This window comes from Nomascus leucogenys, chromosome 12 (genome assembly GCF_006542625.1).
Source record: "Nomascus leucogenys isolate Asia chromosome 12, Asia_NLE_v1, whole genome shotgun sequence".
Classification (NCBI taxonomy): domain Eukaryota; kingdom Metazoa; phylum Chordata; class Mammalia; order Primates; family Hylobatidae; genus Nomascus; species Nomascus leucogenys.
In genome coordinates, this window is record NC_044392.1 from 19,507,191 (window position 1) to 19,527,310 (window position 20,120).

Below are 20,120 nucleotides of genomic sequence, written 5' to 3' on the forward strand. Positions count from 1 at the left end.
ATTAGCCATGTTAATGGACTGTGGTAACTCTTTTAGACTAGTTTTCTCAAACTGTGTATTTGGAGAGATTGGAAAGCTTTAAAAAATACTTCTCCCAGATTCCTTTTGCAGCTAGAGTTCTAGATATGGATGAGGTTCCATCAATCAAATAACACCCAAATGAGAGTTGGAAGGCGAAAATATTATAGTTGCTATTATCTATAGGTCTGGTCTATTGCCGCTAAAAAGTAAGATTTGTAAATGTACAGCTTTCTGTAATAGCATTCCAGTGTCTTTGACCCTGTGAGTAAAGAAGCAGTAGTCATGGCAATGTTTCTCTACCTGAACTCATACTTTGCAATCTCTAGTTTGCTGTGTTAGTACTCATTCTTTACCTTCTTTGGCTAAGAGACAACTGTGGCAGCAGTTTTTTAAAGCATAGATGCAATGGTGGTCTCAGTGGTGGTTGTTCCCCAGTGTAGCATGTCAGACTTATTTTGGTAGATATTCTAGGTGTTAAGCAGCTGCTCCCTCAACTCTCCAAAGATTTTGTAAGCACCTAACTCCCTATGTTAAATCACTTTCTGCTTAAAATGTCTAGTGTCACTTCTGTTAACTGGACCAAACCCTGACTGACAGAGTATTTAATATTAAAAGTGGCTGATGCTATGGCAAAATTACTCCAATAAGCAGTGTCTGCTTAATAGTCTAGCAGTTCAGGGAAAGGAAACAATTGCATGCTGGAAAGCTGATTATCTTTGTATGCTGTGGCAAAATACTTCATAAAATTGTTGCCTCTGATATCATGGAAGTACAACTATGTGCCAACAGACCCTGAATTTCTAGATGAATGAGTTAGAAAATATCAGAATGTAATGTGTATGGCTCTTCATTGCTGTTTGTAGCAAGATATAAGAAAGCAATGAATTCAGGCAAGAATTGGCCAATTTTCAAACAGATATGAAAGAAAATTCAGTTCTGTTAAAGGAGTCTTTCTGCTGGTGGACTAAAATCTAAACTACTCATGCCCAGGAAAGTTAAAAAAACTCAAGTGCTTGTGTTCCCCCAAACAAGAGAGTATAAGTCCCCAGCGTTTTCTTAAGCTTCTTCCATTTAGATTTCTCTTCCAGAAAAATTGCAGCTAGTATATCTGCAAAGATTAAAGATGATGCCTTCCCACCCAAGCCTGTTATTAATTTAAATGGACTCAAGATAGCTGCCATTAAATTAGAAGAGGATAGGTCTTGTACAGACAAATATGCAAATAAATTAGTCTTGAGAAAACAATTTTGCAGTGTGATTATTAGCACATAGAGCTTTTTGGAAGCAAGTCAGAAATCTACTAAATATTTCCTGTAGTATTTTGGGAAATTGTGTTGCCAAAGGAAACATAAACCTGGCTTATAGTAGCCTATGATTGTGTCTAGGTGTGGATTTCTTTGAGTTAACCCTACTTAGAGTCCATTAAGCTTCTTTAATGTGTAAACTAATGTTTTGGGGTCAAATTTCAGAAATTTTGGGCCATTATTTCTTCAAGAATTTTTTCTGCTCCTTTCTCTTTCTTCTTCCCTTCTGGGACTGCCATTATGCATTATGTATATATACCATTGTGAATATGAGAATGCACAATTGAGATTATCTGGTTTGAGGAACAGAAAGAAAGAAGAATGAACAAAAATAAATAAGAGTTTCAGAGACCTGTGGAACACCATCAAGAAGATCAACATATGCATAATGGGAATTCTAGAAGAAGTGAAATAAAATATTCAAGTATTCTTTCCAGGCAAGAAAAAATATTCGAAGAAATAATAGCTGAAAACTTCCCAAATGTTATTAAAAAAACATTAAAAACATATCTACATATTGAAGTAGCTATATGGACTCCAAGTAGAATAAATTCAAAGAGATCCACACCTAGACACATCATAATCAAACTATTGAAAGACAAATAGAGAATACTGAAAACAGCCAAGGAGATGCAACTTATCATGTAAAAGGTATCCTCAATAAAATTAATCACTGATTCCTTATAAGAAACCATGGAAGTGAGAAGACATGGGATGGCATATTTAAAGTGCTAAAATAAAAAGACTGTCTGACAAGAATTCTATATCCAGCAAAACCATTTTTCAAAACTGAAGGAGAACTTGTCTTTCCCAAATAAACAAAAATTGAGAAAAATTCATGGCTAGCAGACCTGCACTACAAGAAATATTTAGGGGAATCCTTGAGGTCAAAAACTACACTCTGATACCATTTCTCACCTGTCTAATTGACCAAACATTACAAGCTTTTCAACACAATGTGTTAGAGAGGCTATCAGGAAACAAGTGCTCTCATACTTTGTTGATGGGAATGCAAAATAGTATCTTCCCAGCCAGGTGTGATGGGTGACATCTGTAATCCCAGCACTTTGGGAGGCAGAGGTGGGCAGATAACTTGAGGTCAGGAGTTCAAGACCAGCCTGGGCAACATGGAGAAGCCTGGTTTCTACTAAAAATACAAAAACTTAGCTGGGCATGGTAGCACATGCCTGTAGTCACAGCTACTTGGGAGGCTAAGGCAGGAAAATCGCTTGAACCTAGGAAGCGGAGGTTGCAATGAGCTGAGATCGCACCACTGCATTACAGCCTGGGGGACAATGTGAGACTCCATCTCAAAAAAAAATAGTATCTTCCCTATAGAGGATAATATGGCGGCCAGGCGCGGTGGCTCACACTTGTAATCCCAGCACTTTGGGAGGCCGAGGGGGGCGGATCACGAGGTCAGGAGATCGAGACCACAGTGAAACCCCGTCTCTACTAAAAAAATACAAAAAATTAGCCGGGCGTGGTGGCGGGTGCCTGTAGTCCCAGCTACTTGGAGAGGCTGAGGCAGGAGAATGGCATGAACCTGGGAGGTGGAGCTTGCAGTAAGCCGAGATAGCGCCACTGCACTCCAGCCTGGGTGACAGAGCGAGACTCCATCTCAAAAAAAAAAAAAAAATATATATGGCAATATCTAACAAGTTAAGAATACATTTATCCTTTGAGTAGCAATCCCATGTCTAAGAATTTGCCCTAATGACACATCTCCAACAATACAAAAATACACATGTACAAGGTTATTTGTTGCTCCTTTATTTGTAATTACAGAATACTGAAACAAACCTATATACTCATACATAGGAGATTAGTTGAATAAATTGTGGTACATCCACGCAACAGAGTATGCAGCTGTAAAAGCAAATAAAGCTCTATATGAACCAAAATGGAGGGGTTTCCAGGATATAGTGTAATGTGAAAAAAATAAACTGTAAGAAGAGTAAATATGTTACCTTTTGTGTAAGAAAGAAGGATAAATAAGAGAATATACACATATATCCTTATTTTTACAAAAAAGAAAAGCATATGACAAACAAACAAATAACTGACATAATTGACTACCTAGGATTGGTGGGAGAAAATAAGGTGAAAGGATTAGGTAGGTATGGTAGACAGCCTTCATGATGGCCCCCAGTGATGTCCACCTCCTGGTATTCATGCTCTTTTGCAGTCTTCTCTCACTCTGAATCAGGGCTGGTATGTTCCACCACTAGAATATGATGGAGCTAACAATATGTGTAATTTCCAAGGCTAGGTGATACAAGGCATTGCAGCTTCTCTTTTGGTCTCAGATTTACTTTGGTTTTTTGCTCTTGGGGAAGCCAGCCACTATGTTGTGAAAACACTCAAGCAGCCCCAGGGAAAGGCCTACGTAGAGAGAAACCAATGAGCACCACGCTGCCATGTGAGTGAATAAGATATTTTACACGTAGATCTTCCAGCCCCAGTCAAGTCTTAAGATGGCTGCAACCCTAACCAATATCTGACTACAACTTCATAAGAAATCTCAAGCCACAACAAGCTGCTCCTGAATTCTTGATCCACTGAAAGTGTGAGAGACAGTGAATGATTACTGTTTTAACCCAGTCAGTTTTAGACAGCAATAGATAACTAAGGAAATAACACTTCTTTGAGTATACCTTTTAATACAATTTTGACTTTTGGAATCGTGTTAATATTTCGTACTTCAAGAGATAAAATAAAATCAAGAAAAATAGGAATAAACCTCCAGAATTGAATGCAAGCAAAAAAACGAGCCAACTGTATTCCAAATGGATAACATAACTACTCTAAAGAGAAAAAGTAATCTAGGTAACTTTTGAACCCAGTTCTTTGACTATATGACTGCAGTCTAAAAACAAAGAGAACTCTCAAAAAAATTTAATATCTTTTGGCAGGTTTGTTGGGTTATTTTTCTACTGTTACGGGTATAATAATTCTTAACTATTTTATGTGTATTGCTGGATTGAGTAAATGAGTAAATACATTGATGCTATGATGCTGTGGGTAGTCAGGGTTCTAATTGTGGGAAGATATATGTGTATATACTTGGTTGAGCAATATGAAATTACCATTTCCTTCAGCTCTGTTCCTACAAGGGCCTAAAAGCAGTGATACTCCAGTAGCAATAAAAATGGTAGAGCCCAGGGCTGAGGCTGGAAAGTAAAAGCCGAGTATGGAGCATCTTGATATGTCAGAGTAAGAAAGTGCTAAAAAAAAAAAGGATGCATATGTGCCAAAAAAGAAAACACAAAGCCAAATTGAAGGGGCTCCCACAGGCCAAATCAGAGACAATTTGAACATCAAAATGAATAAGGATAACAATGGATTATAACCTATAGGAAAAAATAAATATAAAAATAATTAATACAAATGTTCTCATTATTAATAAATAATAAATTACTATTATTATTATTTTTTTGAGACAGAGTCTTACTCTCTCGCTAAGCTGGAGTGCAGTGGTGTGGTCTCGGCTCACTGCAACCTCCGCCTCCTGGGTTCAAGCGATTCTCCTGCCTCAGCCTCCTGAGTAGCTGAGACTACAGGTGTTCGCCACCACACCCAGCTAATTTTTATATTTTTAGTGGAGACGGGGTTTCACCATGTTGGCCAGATGGTCTTGATCTCTTGACCTTGTGATCTGCCCTCCTCGGCCTCCCAAAGTGCTGGGATTACAGGCATGAGCCACCATGCCTGGCCTATTATTATTATGATAACAAATAAGAGAGAAGGGAAAGCCCTTCCCTACAGGAGAATGATAAGTAATAAATATAGCAGACATAAGGGTGTTAGAAAAATCACTTTTGGCTGGGCATGGTGGTTCATGTCTGCAATCCCAGCACTTTGGGAGGCCGAGATGGGCAGATCACCTGAGGTCAGCATATCACCAGCCTGGCCAACATGATGAAACCCCGTCTCTACTAAATATACAAAAATTAGCTAGGCATGGTGGCACATCTATAGTCTAGCTACTTAGGAGGCTGAGGCAGGAGGATCACTTGAGCCCGGGAGGCAGAGGTTGTAGTGAGCTGACAGCATGCCACTGCACTCCAGGCTGGGTGATGAGAGTGAAACCCTGTCTCAAAGAAAGAAAGAAAAATCACTTTTTTGCAAGAATTATAGTAATAACTGGTTCAGGCATGAATCATCCATGGATGCTAAAACTATTCAATGAAAGTTTGGGCCGGGCATGGTGGCTCACACCTGTAATCCCAGCACTTTGAGAGGCCAAGGTGGGTGGATCACTTGAGCCCAGGAGTTTGAGACCAGCTTGGGCAACATAGTGAGACCCCATCTCTACAAAAAATACAAAAATTAGCCAGGCAAGGCAGTGCATGCCTGTAGTCTCAGCTACTCAGGAGGCTGAGGCAGGAGGATCACTAGAACCCAGGAAATAGAGGGTGCAGTGAGCTGAGATTGTGCCACTGCACTCCAGCCTGAGTGACGGAGCAAGACCCTGTCTCAAAAAACAAAAAGAAAAGAGAAAGAAAGAGAGAGAGAACGAAAGAAAGAAAGAAAGAAAGAGAGAAAGAAAGAAAGAAAGAAAGAAAGAAAGAAAGAAAGAAAGGAAAGAGAGAGAAAGAAAGAAAGAAGAAAGAAAGAAAGGAAGAAAGAAAGAAAGAAAGAAGAAAGAAAAAAAAGAAAGAAAGAAAGAAAGAAAGAAAGAAAGAAAGAAAGAAAGAAAGAGAACGATTGAAGAGAAACAATATATTTATATAGTCTCCAACTATGTCCTTACAAATTACTTACAGATTATGGGGCAAACTGACATGATCACTTATGTATTGTATTAGTTCGTTCTCACACTGCTATAAAGAACTATCTGAGACTGGGTAATTTACAAAGAAAAGGGTTTAATTGACTGGTAGTTCCACAGGCTGTACAAAAAGCATGGCTCTGGAAGTCTCAGGACACTTACAATCATGACGGAAGGGAAACAAGCCCATCTTCACTTGGCGGCAGGAAAGAGCTAGTGAAGCAGGAAGTGCTACACATTTTTGAACAACCAGATCTCATGAGAACTCATTCACTATCACAAGAACAAGGGGGAAATCCACCCCCATGATCCAATCACCTTCTTTCCAGGTCCACCCCCTCAACATTGGAAATTACAATTTGACATGAGATTTGGGTAGGGATACAGAGCCAAACCATATCATGTTGTATTTGGCCAAAAATGTATAACCTGAATCTAATCATGAGAAAACATCAGACAAATCAAAATTGAGGGATATTTTGCAAGACAACTGGGCTGTATGCTTTAAAAATATCAGTATCATGAAAGACAAAGAAAGGATGAAAATCATTCCAGATTAAAAGGAGATGAAAGAGCTGTAGCAACAAAATGCAAGGTGTAAGCCTAGATTAAATTGTGAATCAAGGAAAAAAATGCCATAAGGAACATTACTAGAAAATTGGCAAAAATTGAACATGGACTGTATATTAGATAATACTAATGTATTGATGTTAAATTTCCTAAATTTGCTGATTGTATTGTGAATATAGAAGCATGAGTTTTCTTATTCTTAGGAAATATACACAAAAGTATTTTGGAATATTATAACTCTCAATCTCAAGTGACTCAGGAAATTCTATCCACACATTCACAAATATACTTATATATCCTAAATATGTATGTATGTGTGTGCATGTAGGGAGAGAGAGAAAGCGAGAGAGAGAAAGATGATTTTTTTTTAAGTAGCAGAACATTTACAAGTAGGGAATTTGAGTGAGGGATACACAAGACTTTGTAGCATTCTTGTTATTTTTTGTTGTGTTTTGTTGTTTTGGTTTAGAGACAGGGTCTCACTTTGTTGTCCAGGCTGGAATGCAGTGGCGATCATGACAGCCTTGAACTCTAGGGCGCAAGCGATCTTCCTGCCTTAGCCTTCAAAGAGCTGGGACTACAGGTGTGAGCTACCATGCTAGGCTAATTAAAAAAAAATTTTTTTGTAGAGACGGGGGTCTCACTATGTTGCCCAGGCTGGTCTCAAACTCCTGGCCTCTAGTGATCCTCCTGCCTCAGCCTCCCAAAGTTCTAGGATTACAGACATGAGCCACTGCACCTGGCCCAGACATTTATCTTCTCACAGTTCTGAAGGCTGGGAGTCTGACATCAGTGTACCAGCACAGTCAGTTTCTGGTAAGGGATCTCCTCCTGGCAAGCAGATGGCTATCTTCTAGCTATGTTCTCCATGGTGGAGAGAGAGAAAGCAAGCTCTCTGGTGTCTCTTCCTATAAAGGCACTAATTCCATCATGAGAACTCCACTCTCAAGAACTGATTAAAGTTACCTCTCAAAAGTCTCATCTCCAAATATCACATCGAGGGTTAGGACTTCAACAAATGAATCTAGGAGGGATTCAGTTCAGTCTGTAGCTAGCAAAGACCTTGCCAATAACTAGGTTTAACATAAACTAGTTAATGGGATGCCATTCGAATATTATTTTAAATCTTGGCATTAAAAGTTGAGATCATTAAAAACATACCCATTAATCTATGAAGTATAAAAGGTCCAATTTATGTTTGTGTTTGCAACTTGCATATCATTTTATTACTTAATATTCCATATGAGTAAATATATGTTTACAAATAACAAAAAATTTTGGTAATGAAATGTAGTAATTTGAGCATCTGAAATGCATAAGTGACTATTATTGTAATAAGAGCATAAAAATTGATGGTAATTTTGTCATATACAATGATGCGTCGAACACTTCTACATTTTAATTCTTAAATTCCCAAGTTAACATGTTAACCATGGCACCATCTTGTGGATATTTATTAAATAGTCAGGCTATACAAACATTTATTTGGAAATGTTGTAAATGAAAGTTATTTACAAGAAAATGAACATGAAGAATGTTTAAGTTAATAAAATAAAATGTTTGTAAGTAATCATCCTCACTTTCAAAGTGCTTCAACTATATAAATAAACGATTGAAATAGTTCTAGCATGGTTAAATTGTTTATATGAAATTTCAGGCTGTGTGCCATGGCTCACGCCTGTAATCCCAGTGCTTTGGGAGACCAAGGCTGGAGAATTGCTTGAGCCCAGGAGTTCGAGGCTACAGTGAGCCATGATCATGCCACTGCACTCCAGCCTGGGCAACAGAGCAAAACCCTGTCTCAGGAAAAAATAAAATAAAAATTAAAACTGGCCAGTGGTGCTTAACACATCAAGTGGATATTTTAGTTTGATGTATTTTCGTGTGTACAGTGTATGTGTATGTGTGTTTACATATATAAATACAAATGTGTATTTGCATGCTACTGTTTTTATTTTATTTTATTTTGTTTTATTTTATTTTATTTTATTTTATTATTTTATTTTATTTTATTTTATATTTTTTGAGACAGAGTCTTGCTCTGTCACCCAGGTGGGAGTGCAGTGGCGGGATCTTGGCTCACCGCAGCCTCTGCCTCCCAGGTTCCAGCCATTCTCCTTCCTCAGCCTCCTGGGTAGTTGGGATTACAGGCACGCACCGCCACGCCTGGGTAATTTTTGTATTTTTAATAGAGACAGGGTTTCACCATGTTGGCCAGGCTGATCTCAAACTCCTGACGTCAGGTGATCCACCCGCCTCAGCCTCCCAAACTGCTAAGATTACAGGCATAAGTCATTGGGCCTGACCTGTCATTTTGATTTAACTTTAGGATCTGTAAAAAATGGGCATATACAATGGCTGGGCGCGGTGGCTCACACCTGTAATCCCAGCACTTTGGGAGGCCGAGGCGGGTGGATCACAAGGTCAGGAGATCGAGACCACGGTGAAACCCTGTCTCTACTAAAAATACAAAAAATTAGCCGGGAGCGGTGGCGGGCGCCTGTAGCTCTAGCTACTCCGGAGGGTGAGGCAGGAGAATGGCGTGAACCTGGGAGGCGGAGCTTGCAGTGAGCCAAGATCGTGCTACTGCACTCCAGCCTGGGCGACAGAGCGAGACTCCGTCTCAAAAAATAAAATAAAAAAAAAAAAGGGCATATACAAAGTAGTTTTTTTAATGGAAAAAAGAAAGTTTAAATAAATCTCAGTTTAATCAACCACTGGTTATGAACCACTTCTTTTAAATCAAATCATGGGTGCAATTAATATAATTTTTCAAGAAGATTATGGAATACTTTTTTTGGTAACACTTTCATTAAAAGGCTTCGGTATTTAGAGTTTACAATTACGTTTAAAACTTTTCAGTTGGGCTCATACTTGTTATCCTGGCACTTTGTGAGGGTGAGGGAGGAAGAATACATGAAGCCAGGAGTTTGAGGCCAGTCTGAGCCACAAATTGAAACTCCATCTCTATAATTTTTTTTTTAATTAACTGGGTGAGGTAGCATGCACCTGCAGTCCCAGCTACTCAGCAGGCTGAGGCAGGAAGATTGCTTTAGGCCAGGAGTTTGAGGCTGCAGTGAGTTATGACTGTGCCACTGCATTCCAGCCTGGGCAATAGAGCAAGAGTCTCCAAATTATAATACGAAACAAAATAAAATAAAATAAATAAAATATATTTTTAAAATTTTTTAAAAAGGAAAAAATTTTTCATTACTATATTTACACAAAGGAGAAAGGAGAAATAGCCTTTACTGTAGACCCTAGTATAAGCTAGGCATTTAGATACATTATCTAATATAATTCCTTCCAACAATCTTTTGAGGGTTTTTTTTTGAGACGGAGTCTTGCTCTGTCGCCCAGGCTGGAGTGCAGTGGTGTGATCTCGGCTCACTGCAACCCCCATCTCCTGGGTTGGAGAGATTCTCATGCCTCAGCCTCCTGAGTAGCTGGGATTACAGACATCTGCCACCACGCCCGGCTAATTTTTGTATTTTTAGTAGAGACGGGGTTTCACCATATTGGCCAGGCTGGCCTCGAGCTCCTGACCTCAAGTGATCCGCCCACCTCGGCCTCCCAAAGTGCTGGGATTACAGGCGTGAACCACTGCACCCAGCCTTGAGTTGGTATTTTTATTTCTACTTTGCAGATGAGTAAAACTGAGACTCTTGGTAGTTACATAACTTAATCAATCTCACAAAGCTATTAAGAGGCCATGATTTTAACCCAATTCTACAAAGCCCAAATTCTTGTCACAACACAATCCTGGTTCTTGGAATTTCAGACTATATAAGAGATTTTAATATGGAAATTTAATTTAAAGATCTATGTACCCAAAGTCCTACAGACATTTCAAATTAAGATTGTTTAATTTTTGTATGCAAAATGTTAAATGTACTACATTTTTTCTCATTGTATTCTGAGACAAAATTCTTTTTTAAAATTTCAACTTTGGCCAGGCATGGTGGTGGCTCATGCCTGTAATCCCAGTACTTTGGGAGGCTGAGGCAGCTGGATCACTTGAGGTCAGGAGCCTGGCCAAAATGATGGAACCCCATCTCTACTAAAAATACAAAAATTAGCCCGGCGTGGTGGCACGTGCCTGTCATCCCAGCTACTTGTGAGGCTGAGGCAGGAGAATGAGCTTGAACCCGGGAGGCAGAGGTTGCAGTGAGCCGAGATCGCGCGATCGCACTCCAGCCTGGGCAACAAGAGCAAAACTCTGTCTTAAAAAAAAAAAATTCAACTTTTATTTTAGATACAGGGAGTACATATGCAGGTTTGTTACATGGGTATATTACACCCAGGTAGTGAGCACAGTATCCAAAAAGTCAGTTTTCAACCCATGGCACACCCCGAGGCCCACTCTAGTAGTCCGCAGTGTCTGTTTTTCCATTTTTATGTCCATGTATGCTCAACGTTTAGCTCCTATTTATAAGTGAAACCATGCAGTATTTGGTTTCCTGTTCTTACATTAATTGTTTTAGGATTATAATGTCCAGCTCCATCCATGTTGCTGATAATGACATGATTTCATTATATTTCATGGCTGTGTATTATTCCATGATTTTCTTTATCATAAGTACCACATTTTCTTCATCCTATCCACCACTGATGGGCACCTAGGTTGATTCCATGTCATTGCTATTGTGAATAGTGTGGTGATGAACATGGAAGCTCATGTATCTTTTCAGTACAATGATTTTTTTTCTTTGGGTATATACCCAGTAATGGGATTGCTGGGTAGAATGGTAGTTCTGATTTAGGGTCTTTGAGAAATTTCCAAACTGCTTTCGACAGTGGTGGAACTAATTTACATTCTCACAACAGTGTATAAGAATTCCCTTTTCTCTGAAGCCTTGCCAGCATCTGTTGTTTTTTGACTTTTTAAAATAGCCATTCTGACTGGCATGACATGTTATCTCATTGTGGTTTTAATTTTCATTTCTCTGATGATTAGTGATGATGGGCATTTTTTCATATGTTTATTGGCTGCTTATATGTCTTCTGTTGAGAGGTGTCTGTTCATGTCCTTTGCCCATTTTTAAATGGGGTTCTTTGTTTTTTCCTTGTTAAGTTCCTTATAGATTCTGGATATTAGACCTTTGTCATAGGGATAGTTTCCGAATACTTTCTCCCATTCTGTAGGTTGTCTGTTGACTGCTGATAGTTTCTTTTGCTGTGAAGCACTTTAGTTTAATTAGGTCTCACTTGTCAATTTTTACTTTGGTTGCAATTGCTTTTGGGGACTTAGCCAAAAATTATTTGCCAAAGCCAGTGTCAAGAAGAATATTTCCTAGGTTTTCTTCTAGGATTTTTCTGGTTTGAGGTCTATCATTTAAATCTTTAATCAATCCAAAATTCTTCTAATAATGCAACATAATAAAACTATGGGAAAGCTGATTATATTATGACAACATTCTAGATAACTATAAACAAGAATAGAAAATAAATGGGAGGTAAATTGCCTTAATGATTATGTGAAAGCTGTCAGAATCAAAATGTTCTTTGTGTTAAAAACTCTGACAACTAGAACTGGGGAAGGTCATGAAGGGAGAGTTCTCATATGAATGCCTGGTAATAAGAGCTATCATAAAAGACTGTAGAAACTACAACCTTGCACAAATGCCATCAGAACCTTACAAAAACCAAAAACTTTCTATGAGAATATCTGCCCAGCATGCCCAGCAACTGCCTGTCCAACCTTGGACAGGAGCCACCCTTGTGAATGATACTTATAGTCAAGGGTAATTATCTCAAAAACTATGATGTAATCCTCCTCATTTTTCCTTCAAAAACGTTTGTCTTCCTTTACCTCCCTGAATACACACATAATTTACTATGGCATGTAATTCCCATTGTAATGTCTATTCCTGAATAAATATTTTAGACAGTCTCCCTCTTTGTTATGTAGGTTGACAGTTAATATCCTTTTAATCATTATTTTGTTAAAAAACTGTACCTTAAAACTTTTTACAGAAAGTGTTTCTAAGATACGTATTTTCTGAAATTCATCTATTATAAAGTGAAATGAACTAGAGGCTTGAAATAAATTGTTCAATTTTCTTCTGTTACATATATAGCTACATCAGTGCAGTTATCATATGTAACTAGAATCTTTGGTCCTTGCAAACTTCCCTAACTCTTTTCAGGAATACTTTTAAAAAATAATCTAAAATTAAATGACAGAAGTGTTTTCTGGTCTATAATATTATTCAGAAAAAGGTTTGAAACTCATTTTCTCCCTTAAGTCTTGAGCAACAGACAGCTCACAGAAAGAACATACAAATACCTCAAACACATTAAAAATAATTTTCCTCCTAATAAGAAAAATAAATTAGAATTACATTGTGATATCGTTTTCCCCACTAAATTGGCAAAGGAAAAAAAGTTGAATATACTACCATGTTAGTGAGGATGTGGAGAAACAGTAATTCCACTACATTGTTGATATTTGCATGTAGTAGACTTCCATGAGAGCAATTTGGCAAAATCTATCAAAATTACAAATGTACAGGCATACTTTGAAGATATTGCAGATTCAGTTATAGACCACCATAGTGAAGTTAATATTACAATAAAATGAGTCACATGACTTTTTTTATTTCCAGTGCATATAAAAGTTATGTTTACACTATTCTACAGTATATTAGTATGGAACAGCATTATGTCTAAAAAATGTACATACCTTAATTTTAAAATACTTTATTGCTAAAAAAATGGTAATATTCATTTGATCCTGTAGTGAGTCATAATCTTATTGCTGATGGAAGTTCTTGCCTCAAGGTTGAAGCTGCTGACTGATCAGTGTGGTGGTTGCTGAAGGTTGGGGTGGCTGTGGCAATTTCCCTTCCTTCCTTCCTTCCTTCCTTCCTTCCTTCTTTTCTTTTCTCTTCCTTTTTTTTTTTGAGACAAGGTCTTACTCTGTCACCCAGGTTGATGTGCAATGGCACAATCATGGCTCACTGCAGCCTTGAATTCCTGAGGTCAAGCAATCCTCCCACCTCAGCCTCTGGAGTAGCTGTAACTATAGGCATGTGCCACAATGCCTAGCTAATTTTTAACACTGCTTTGCAGAGAGGGGGTCTCACTATGTTACCCAGGTTGGTCTTGAACTCCTGAGCTCAAGCAATCCTCCTGCCTTAGCTTCCCAAAATGCTAGGATTACAGGCACTAGCCACTGCGCCTGGCCGACAATTTCTTAAAAATAAGACAACAGTGAAGTTTCCCACATCAGTTGACTCTTTCATGAAAGATTTCTCTCTAGCATGTGATGCTGTTTGATAGCATTTTGCCCACAGGATAACTTCTTCCAAAATTGGACTCACTCCTCTTAAGCTCTACTGCTGCCTTATCAACTAAGGTTATGTCATATTCTAAATCCTTTGTTGTCATTTCAACAATGTTCACATCATCTGGAGTAGATTCCATCATGAGAAACCAGTTTGCTCATCCATAAGAAGCAACTCCTCTTCCATTCAAGTTTTATCACGAGATTGCAGCAATTCCGTCATATCTTCAGGCTTCATTTCTAATTCCAGTTCTATTGCTATTTCCACCAATCTTCAGTGACTCCTTTCACAGAAGTCCTGAACCACTCAAAATCATTCATGAGGGCTGAAATCAACTTTTGTCAAACTCCTGCTAATGCTGATATTTTGACCTCCCATGAATCATGAATTTTCTTAATGGCATCTAGAATGGTGACTCCTTTCCAGAAGGTTTTCAATGTACTTTGCCCAGATCTGTAACAGGAATCATAATCTATGGCAGCTATAGCCTTACAAAATATATTTCTTAAAGAATAAGACTTGATACTCAAAATTACTCCTTGACCCACGGACTGCAGAATGGATGATGTGTTACCAGGCATAAAAACAACATTCATCTCCTTGTACATCTCCATCAGAACTCTTGGATGATTGGGTGCATTGTCAATAACCAGCAATAGTTTGAAAGGAATCATTTTCCTGAGGAGTAGATCTCAAGAGTGGACTTAAAATATTTAGTAAACCATGCTGTAAAGAGATGGGCTCTCATCCAGGCTTTGTTGTTCATTTAGATGGCATAGGCAGAATTGATTTGGCATAATTTTGAAGAGCCCTAGGATTTTCAGAATTGTCAATGAGCATTGGCTTCAACTGAAAGTCACATTCTACATTAGCCCCTAGTGAGAGAGTCAGACTGCTCTTTGAAACTTTGAAGCCAGGCATTGACTTCTTCTCTTTAGCTGTCAAAGTCCTAGATGGCATCCTCTTCCAGTAGAAGGCTATTTTGTGTACATTGAAAACCTGTTCTTTAGAGTAGCCACCTTTATCAATTATCTTAGCTAGATCTTCTGGATAAAGGTTGCTGTAGCTTCTACATCAGCACTTGCTGCTTCACCTTTAACTTTTATGCTATGGAGTTGGCTTCTTTCCTTAAACCTCATGAATTAACCTCTGCTAGCTTCAGACTTTTCTTCTGCAGCTTCCTCACCTCGCTCAGCCTTCACAGAATTGAAGAGAGTTAAGGCCTGGCTCTGAATTAGGCTTTGGCTTAGTACAATATTGTGGCTGGTTTGATCTTCTATCCAGGCCACTAAACTTTCTCTCTGTCAACAATAAGGCTGTTTAGCTTTCTTATTATTCATATGTTCACTGGAGTAGCACTTTTAATATCCTTCAAGGATTTTTCCTTTGCATTCACAACTTTGCTGTTTGGTGCAAGAGTCCTAGCTTTTAGCATATCTCAGCCTTTGACATGCCTTACTCATTAAGCTTAATTGCTTTTAGCTTTTGATTTAAGATGATAAATGTGCAACTCTTCCTTTCACTTGAACAATTACAGGCCATTTTAGCATCATTAGTTGGCCTAATTTCAATATTCTTGTGTCTTGGGGAATAGACCCAAGCAGGCGGAGAGAGATGGGGGGAATGTCGGTTGGTGGGGCAGCAAAAACACACCCAATACTTATCAATTAAGTTCACCATCTCATATGAGTGCAGTTTGTGGTGCCCCAAAACAATTACAATAATAACATGAAAAATCACTGACCACATATCACCATAATAGATATAATAATGACAAAAAATTTTAAATATCAAAAGAATAACCAAAATGTGACAGAGACCCAAAAGTGAGCACATGCTGTTGGAAAAGTCACAACGATAGACTTGGTCAGTGCAGGGTTGCCACAAACCTTCAATTAATAAAAAATGCAGGATCTGTGAAGCACAAAAAAGCAAACTACAATAAAATTAAGTATGCTCGTATCAGTTTTCCCCACACCACTTATGTAAGAGGTTATCCTTTCCCCATTGTGTGTTCCTGGCACCTGTGTCAAAGATCGGTTGACTGGGTTCTCTATTTTGTTCCATTCATCTATATGTTTGTTTTTATGTTGGCAACATGCTGCTTTGATTAATGTCACTTTGTAATATATTTTGAAGTCAGGACGTGTGATACCTCCCGCTTCATTTTTCTTGCTCAGGATTGACTTGGCTATGTGGGGTCTATTGTGGTTCCATATAAATTTTAGCATTATTTTTTCTATTTCTATAAAGAATGCCAGTGAGCTTTTGATAGAGATTGTATTGAATCTGTAGGTCACTTTGAATAATGTGGCTTTTTTTTTTCTTTTTTTCGAGACAGAGTTTTCCTCTTGTTGCCCAGGCTGGAGTGCAATGGCGTGATTTCAGCTCACCGCAACCTCCGGCTGCAGGGTTCAAGGGATTCTCCTGCCTCAGCCTCTTGAGTAGCTGGGATTACAGGCATGCACCACCACGCCTGGCTAATTTTGTATTTTTAGTAGACACGGGGTTTCTCCATGTTGGTCAGGCTAGTCTCAAACTCCCCATCTCAGGTGATCCACCCACCTCAGCCTCCCAAAGTGCTGGGATTACAGGCGTGAGCCTCTGTGCCTGGCCTAACGTGGACATTTTAACAATATTGAATTTTCCAATCCATGAACATAGGATGTATTTCCATTCATCTGTGTCTTCTTCAGTTTCCTTCATCAATGTTTCATAATTTTCAGCATGCAAGTGTTTCTGTTTTGGTTAAGTTTGTAGCTATTGTAAATGGGATTGTTTTTTAAATTTCCTTTTCAGGTAGTTTTGCTGTTTGTGTGTTTTAGTATGTTGATTATCCTGTAACTTTACTAAATTGGTTAGTTAGTTCCAACAGTCTTTTTTTCCTTTAGGGTTTTATACATATTTGATTGTGTCACCTGCAAACAGAGATAATTTTACTTATTCTTTTACAATTTGGATGTTATTTTGGTCTAATTATTCTGGCAAGAACTTCCAGTAATATGTTGAACAGAAGTGTCAAGCATGAACATCCTTGCCTTGTATTGGATCTTGGAGGGGAAGCTTTCGACCTGTCCCCACTGATTATGGTGTTAGGTTTGGGCTTTTCATATATGATCTTTGTTGTTTTGAGGTAAGTTCCTGCTATATTTATGTTGTTGTAGCTTTAATCATGAATGGATGGCAAATTTTGTCAAATGTTTTTTTCTGCATCTATTGAGAAGATCATGTGGTTTTTTCTTTCATTTCGTTAATGTGCTGTATCTCATTGGTTGATTTGCATATAGTGAACCATCCTTACCTCCCAAGGATAAACTCAAGTTGGTCATAGTGTATGATCCCTTTAATGTGCAATTGAATTCAGTTTGCTAGCATTTCATTGAGGACTTTTGCATGTATATTCATTAGGACTATTGCTCTTTAGTTTTCTTTCTTTCTTTCTTTCTTTCTTTCTTTTTTTTTTTGTATAGTGTTTTTGTCTGGTTTTGGTGTCAGGGTGATGCTGGCCTCATAGAATGAATTTGGAAGTATTCCTTATCTTTTTGGGAAGAGTTTAAGGAGAAAGGATATTAATTCTTTTACAAATGTTTCATAGAATTCACCCAGGAGGCCATCTGATTCTGGGTTTTTGTTTGCTGGAAGGCTTTGATTATTATTCAGTGTTCTTACTTGTTCTTGGTTTCTTCAGGCTTTCTATATTTTCTTAATTCAGGGTATATGGTTCTAATCTTCTAAGTTATACAGTTTATTGGTATATAATTAAATTGTTCATAATAGTCCCTTATGATTCTTTTTATTTTATTTTATTTTTTGAGTCAGTCTTACTCCATCATCAAGGTTGGAGTGCAGTGGCATGATCTCAGCTCACTGCAGCCTGCACCTCCTGGGTTCAAGCAATTCTCATGCCTCAGCCTCCCAAGTAGCTGGGATTACAGGCATGAGCCATCAAACTCGGCTAATTTGTGTATTTTTAGTAGAGATGGGGTTTCACCATGTTGGCCAGGCTAGTCTCGAACTCCTGACCTCGAGTGATCCACCCTCTCTGGCCTCCCAAAATGCTGGGATTATAGGCGTGAGCCACCATGCTCGGCCAATTTTTTTTATTTCTGAGGCACCCTTTGCAATGTGTCCTCTCTCATTTCTGGTTTATTTGAGTCTTTTTTCTTTTTTCTCAGTCTAGCAAAGACTGAGATTTTTTGTTGATTTTTTGTTTTCAAAAAACCAACTCTTAGTCTTATGGAATTTTTTCTCTTGCTTACAAAATTCTCTATTCGAGGCCAGGCCTAGTGGCTCATGCCCGTAATCCCAGCAGGAATTGAATCCCTGAGGTCAGGAGTTCGAAATCAGCCTGATCAACATGGTGAAACCCCGTCTCTTACTAAGAATACAAAAATTAGCTGGGCATGGTGGTGGGCACCTGTAATCCCAGCTACTCAGGAGGCTCAGGCACGAGGATCACTTGAACCCGGGATCATGCCACTGCACTCCAGCCTGGGTGACAGAGTGAGACTCTGTCTCAAAAAAAAATAAATAAATAGAAATATTCTCTATTTATTTCTTCTTTGATCTTTATTAATTCCTTTATTCCACTAATTTGGGGCTTAGTTTGCTTTTTCTAGTTCTTTGAGATGTAACATCTTATTTGAGATCTTTCTCCTTCCTCCCTTCCTCCCTCCCTCTCTCCCCTCCCTCCCTCCCTCCCTTCTTTCTTTCTTTCTCTTTCTCTCTTCTTCCTTCCTTCCTTCCTTCCTTCCTTCCTTCCTTCCTTCCTTCCTTCTTTCCTTCCTTCCTTCCTTCCTTCCTTCTTTCCTTCTTTCTTTCTTTTTGAGACTGAGTCATGCTCTGTCACCCAGGCTGGAGTGCAGTGGCATGATCTTGGCTCACTGCAACCTCCACCTCCCAGGTTCAAGTGATCTCCTGCCTCAGCCTCCCACGTAGCTGGGATTACAGGCACACACCACCATGCTTGGCTAATTTTTTGTATTTTTAGTAGAGATGAGATTTTGCCATGTTGGCCAGGCTGGTCTCAATCTCTTGACCTCAAGTGATCCTCCCACCTCGGCCTCCCAAAGTGCTGGGATTACAGGCGTGAGCCACTGTGCCTGGCCTTCTTTCTTCTTTTAATGTAGGCATTTATCATTATATATTTCCCTCTTAGTATTGCTTTTGCTGCACCCCATAAATTTTGGTATGTTCTACTGTTTTTCTCTTTTTTTCCCCCTTTCTTTCTTTCTCTCTTTCTTTTCTTTTTCTTTCTTTTTTTTTTTTTTTCTTTGCCCAGGCTAGCCTCAAACTCTTGGTCTCAAGCAATTTTCCCATCTTGGCCTCCCAAAGCAGTGGGATTATAGATGTGAGCCACCATGTCTGGCCTCAAGATACTCTTAAAATTACCTGTTGATTTCCTCTTTGACCCAAGCATTGTTCAAGAGTTTGTTGTTGAGTTTCTATGTGTTTGTGATTTTTCCTATTTTCTTAAGATTATTGATTTCTACTTTCGTCCATTGTGGTCCAGAAAGATACTTGGAATAATTCCAATCTTCTTAAATTTAGGTCACTTGTTTTGTAATCTAACATATGATCTATCCTGGAGAATGTTCCATGTATGCTTGAGAAAAGTGGGTAATCTTCTGTTGTTGGGTGCAAATTTCTTTATATATCTGTTAGGATCATTTGTTTTATAGTGTTTTCTGTTTCTTTTTTGATATTCTGTACATTATTATAAGTGGAGTATTGAAATCCTCTACTATTATCATGTTACTCTCAAATTCTGCCTTCAGATCTGTCAATATTTGCTTTATATATTTAGATGCTCTTTGTTGAGTATATACATATTTATAATCGTTACATAATCATGTTGAAATGACCTTTTTATAATTGTATCAAGACTTTGTCTCTGCAGGCAGCTTTATTTATTTATTTATTTATTTTTGAGACGGAGTCTCGCTCTGTCGCCCAGGCTGGAGTGCAGTGGCACAATCTCGGCTCACTGCAAGCTCCGCCTCCCGGGTTCATGCCATTCTCCTGCCTCAGCCTCTCCAAGTAGCTGGGACTACAGGCGCCCGCCACCAAGCCTGGCTAATTTTTTTGTATTTTTAGTAGAGACGGGGTTTCACCGTGGTCTCGATCACCTGACCTCGTGATCCGCCCGCCTCGGCCTCCCAA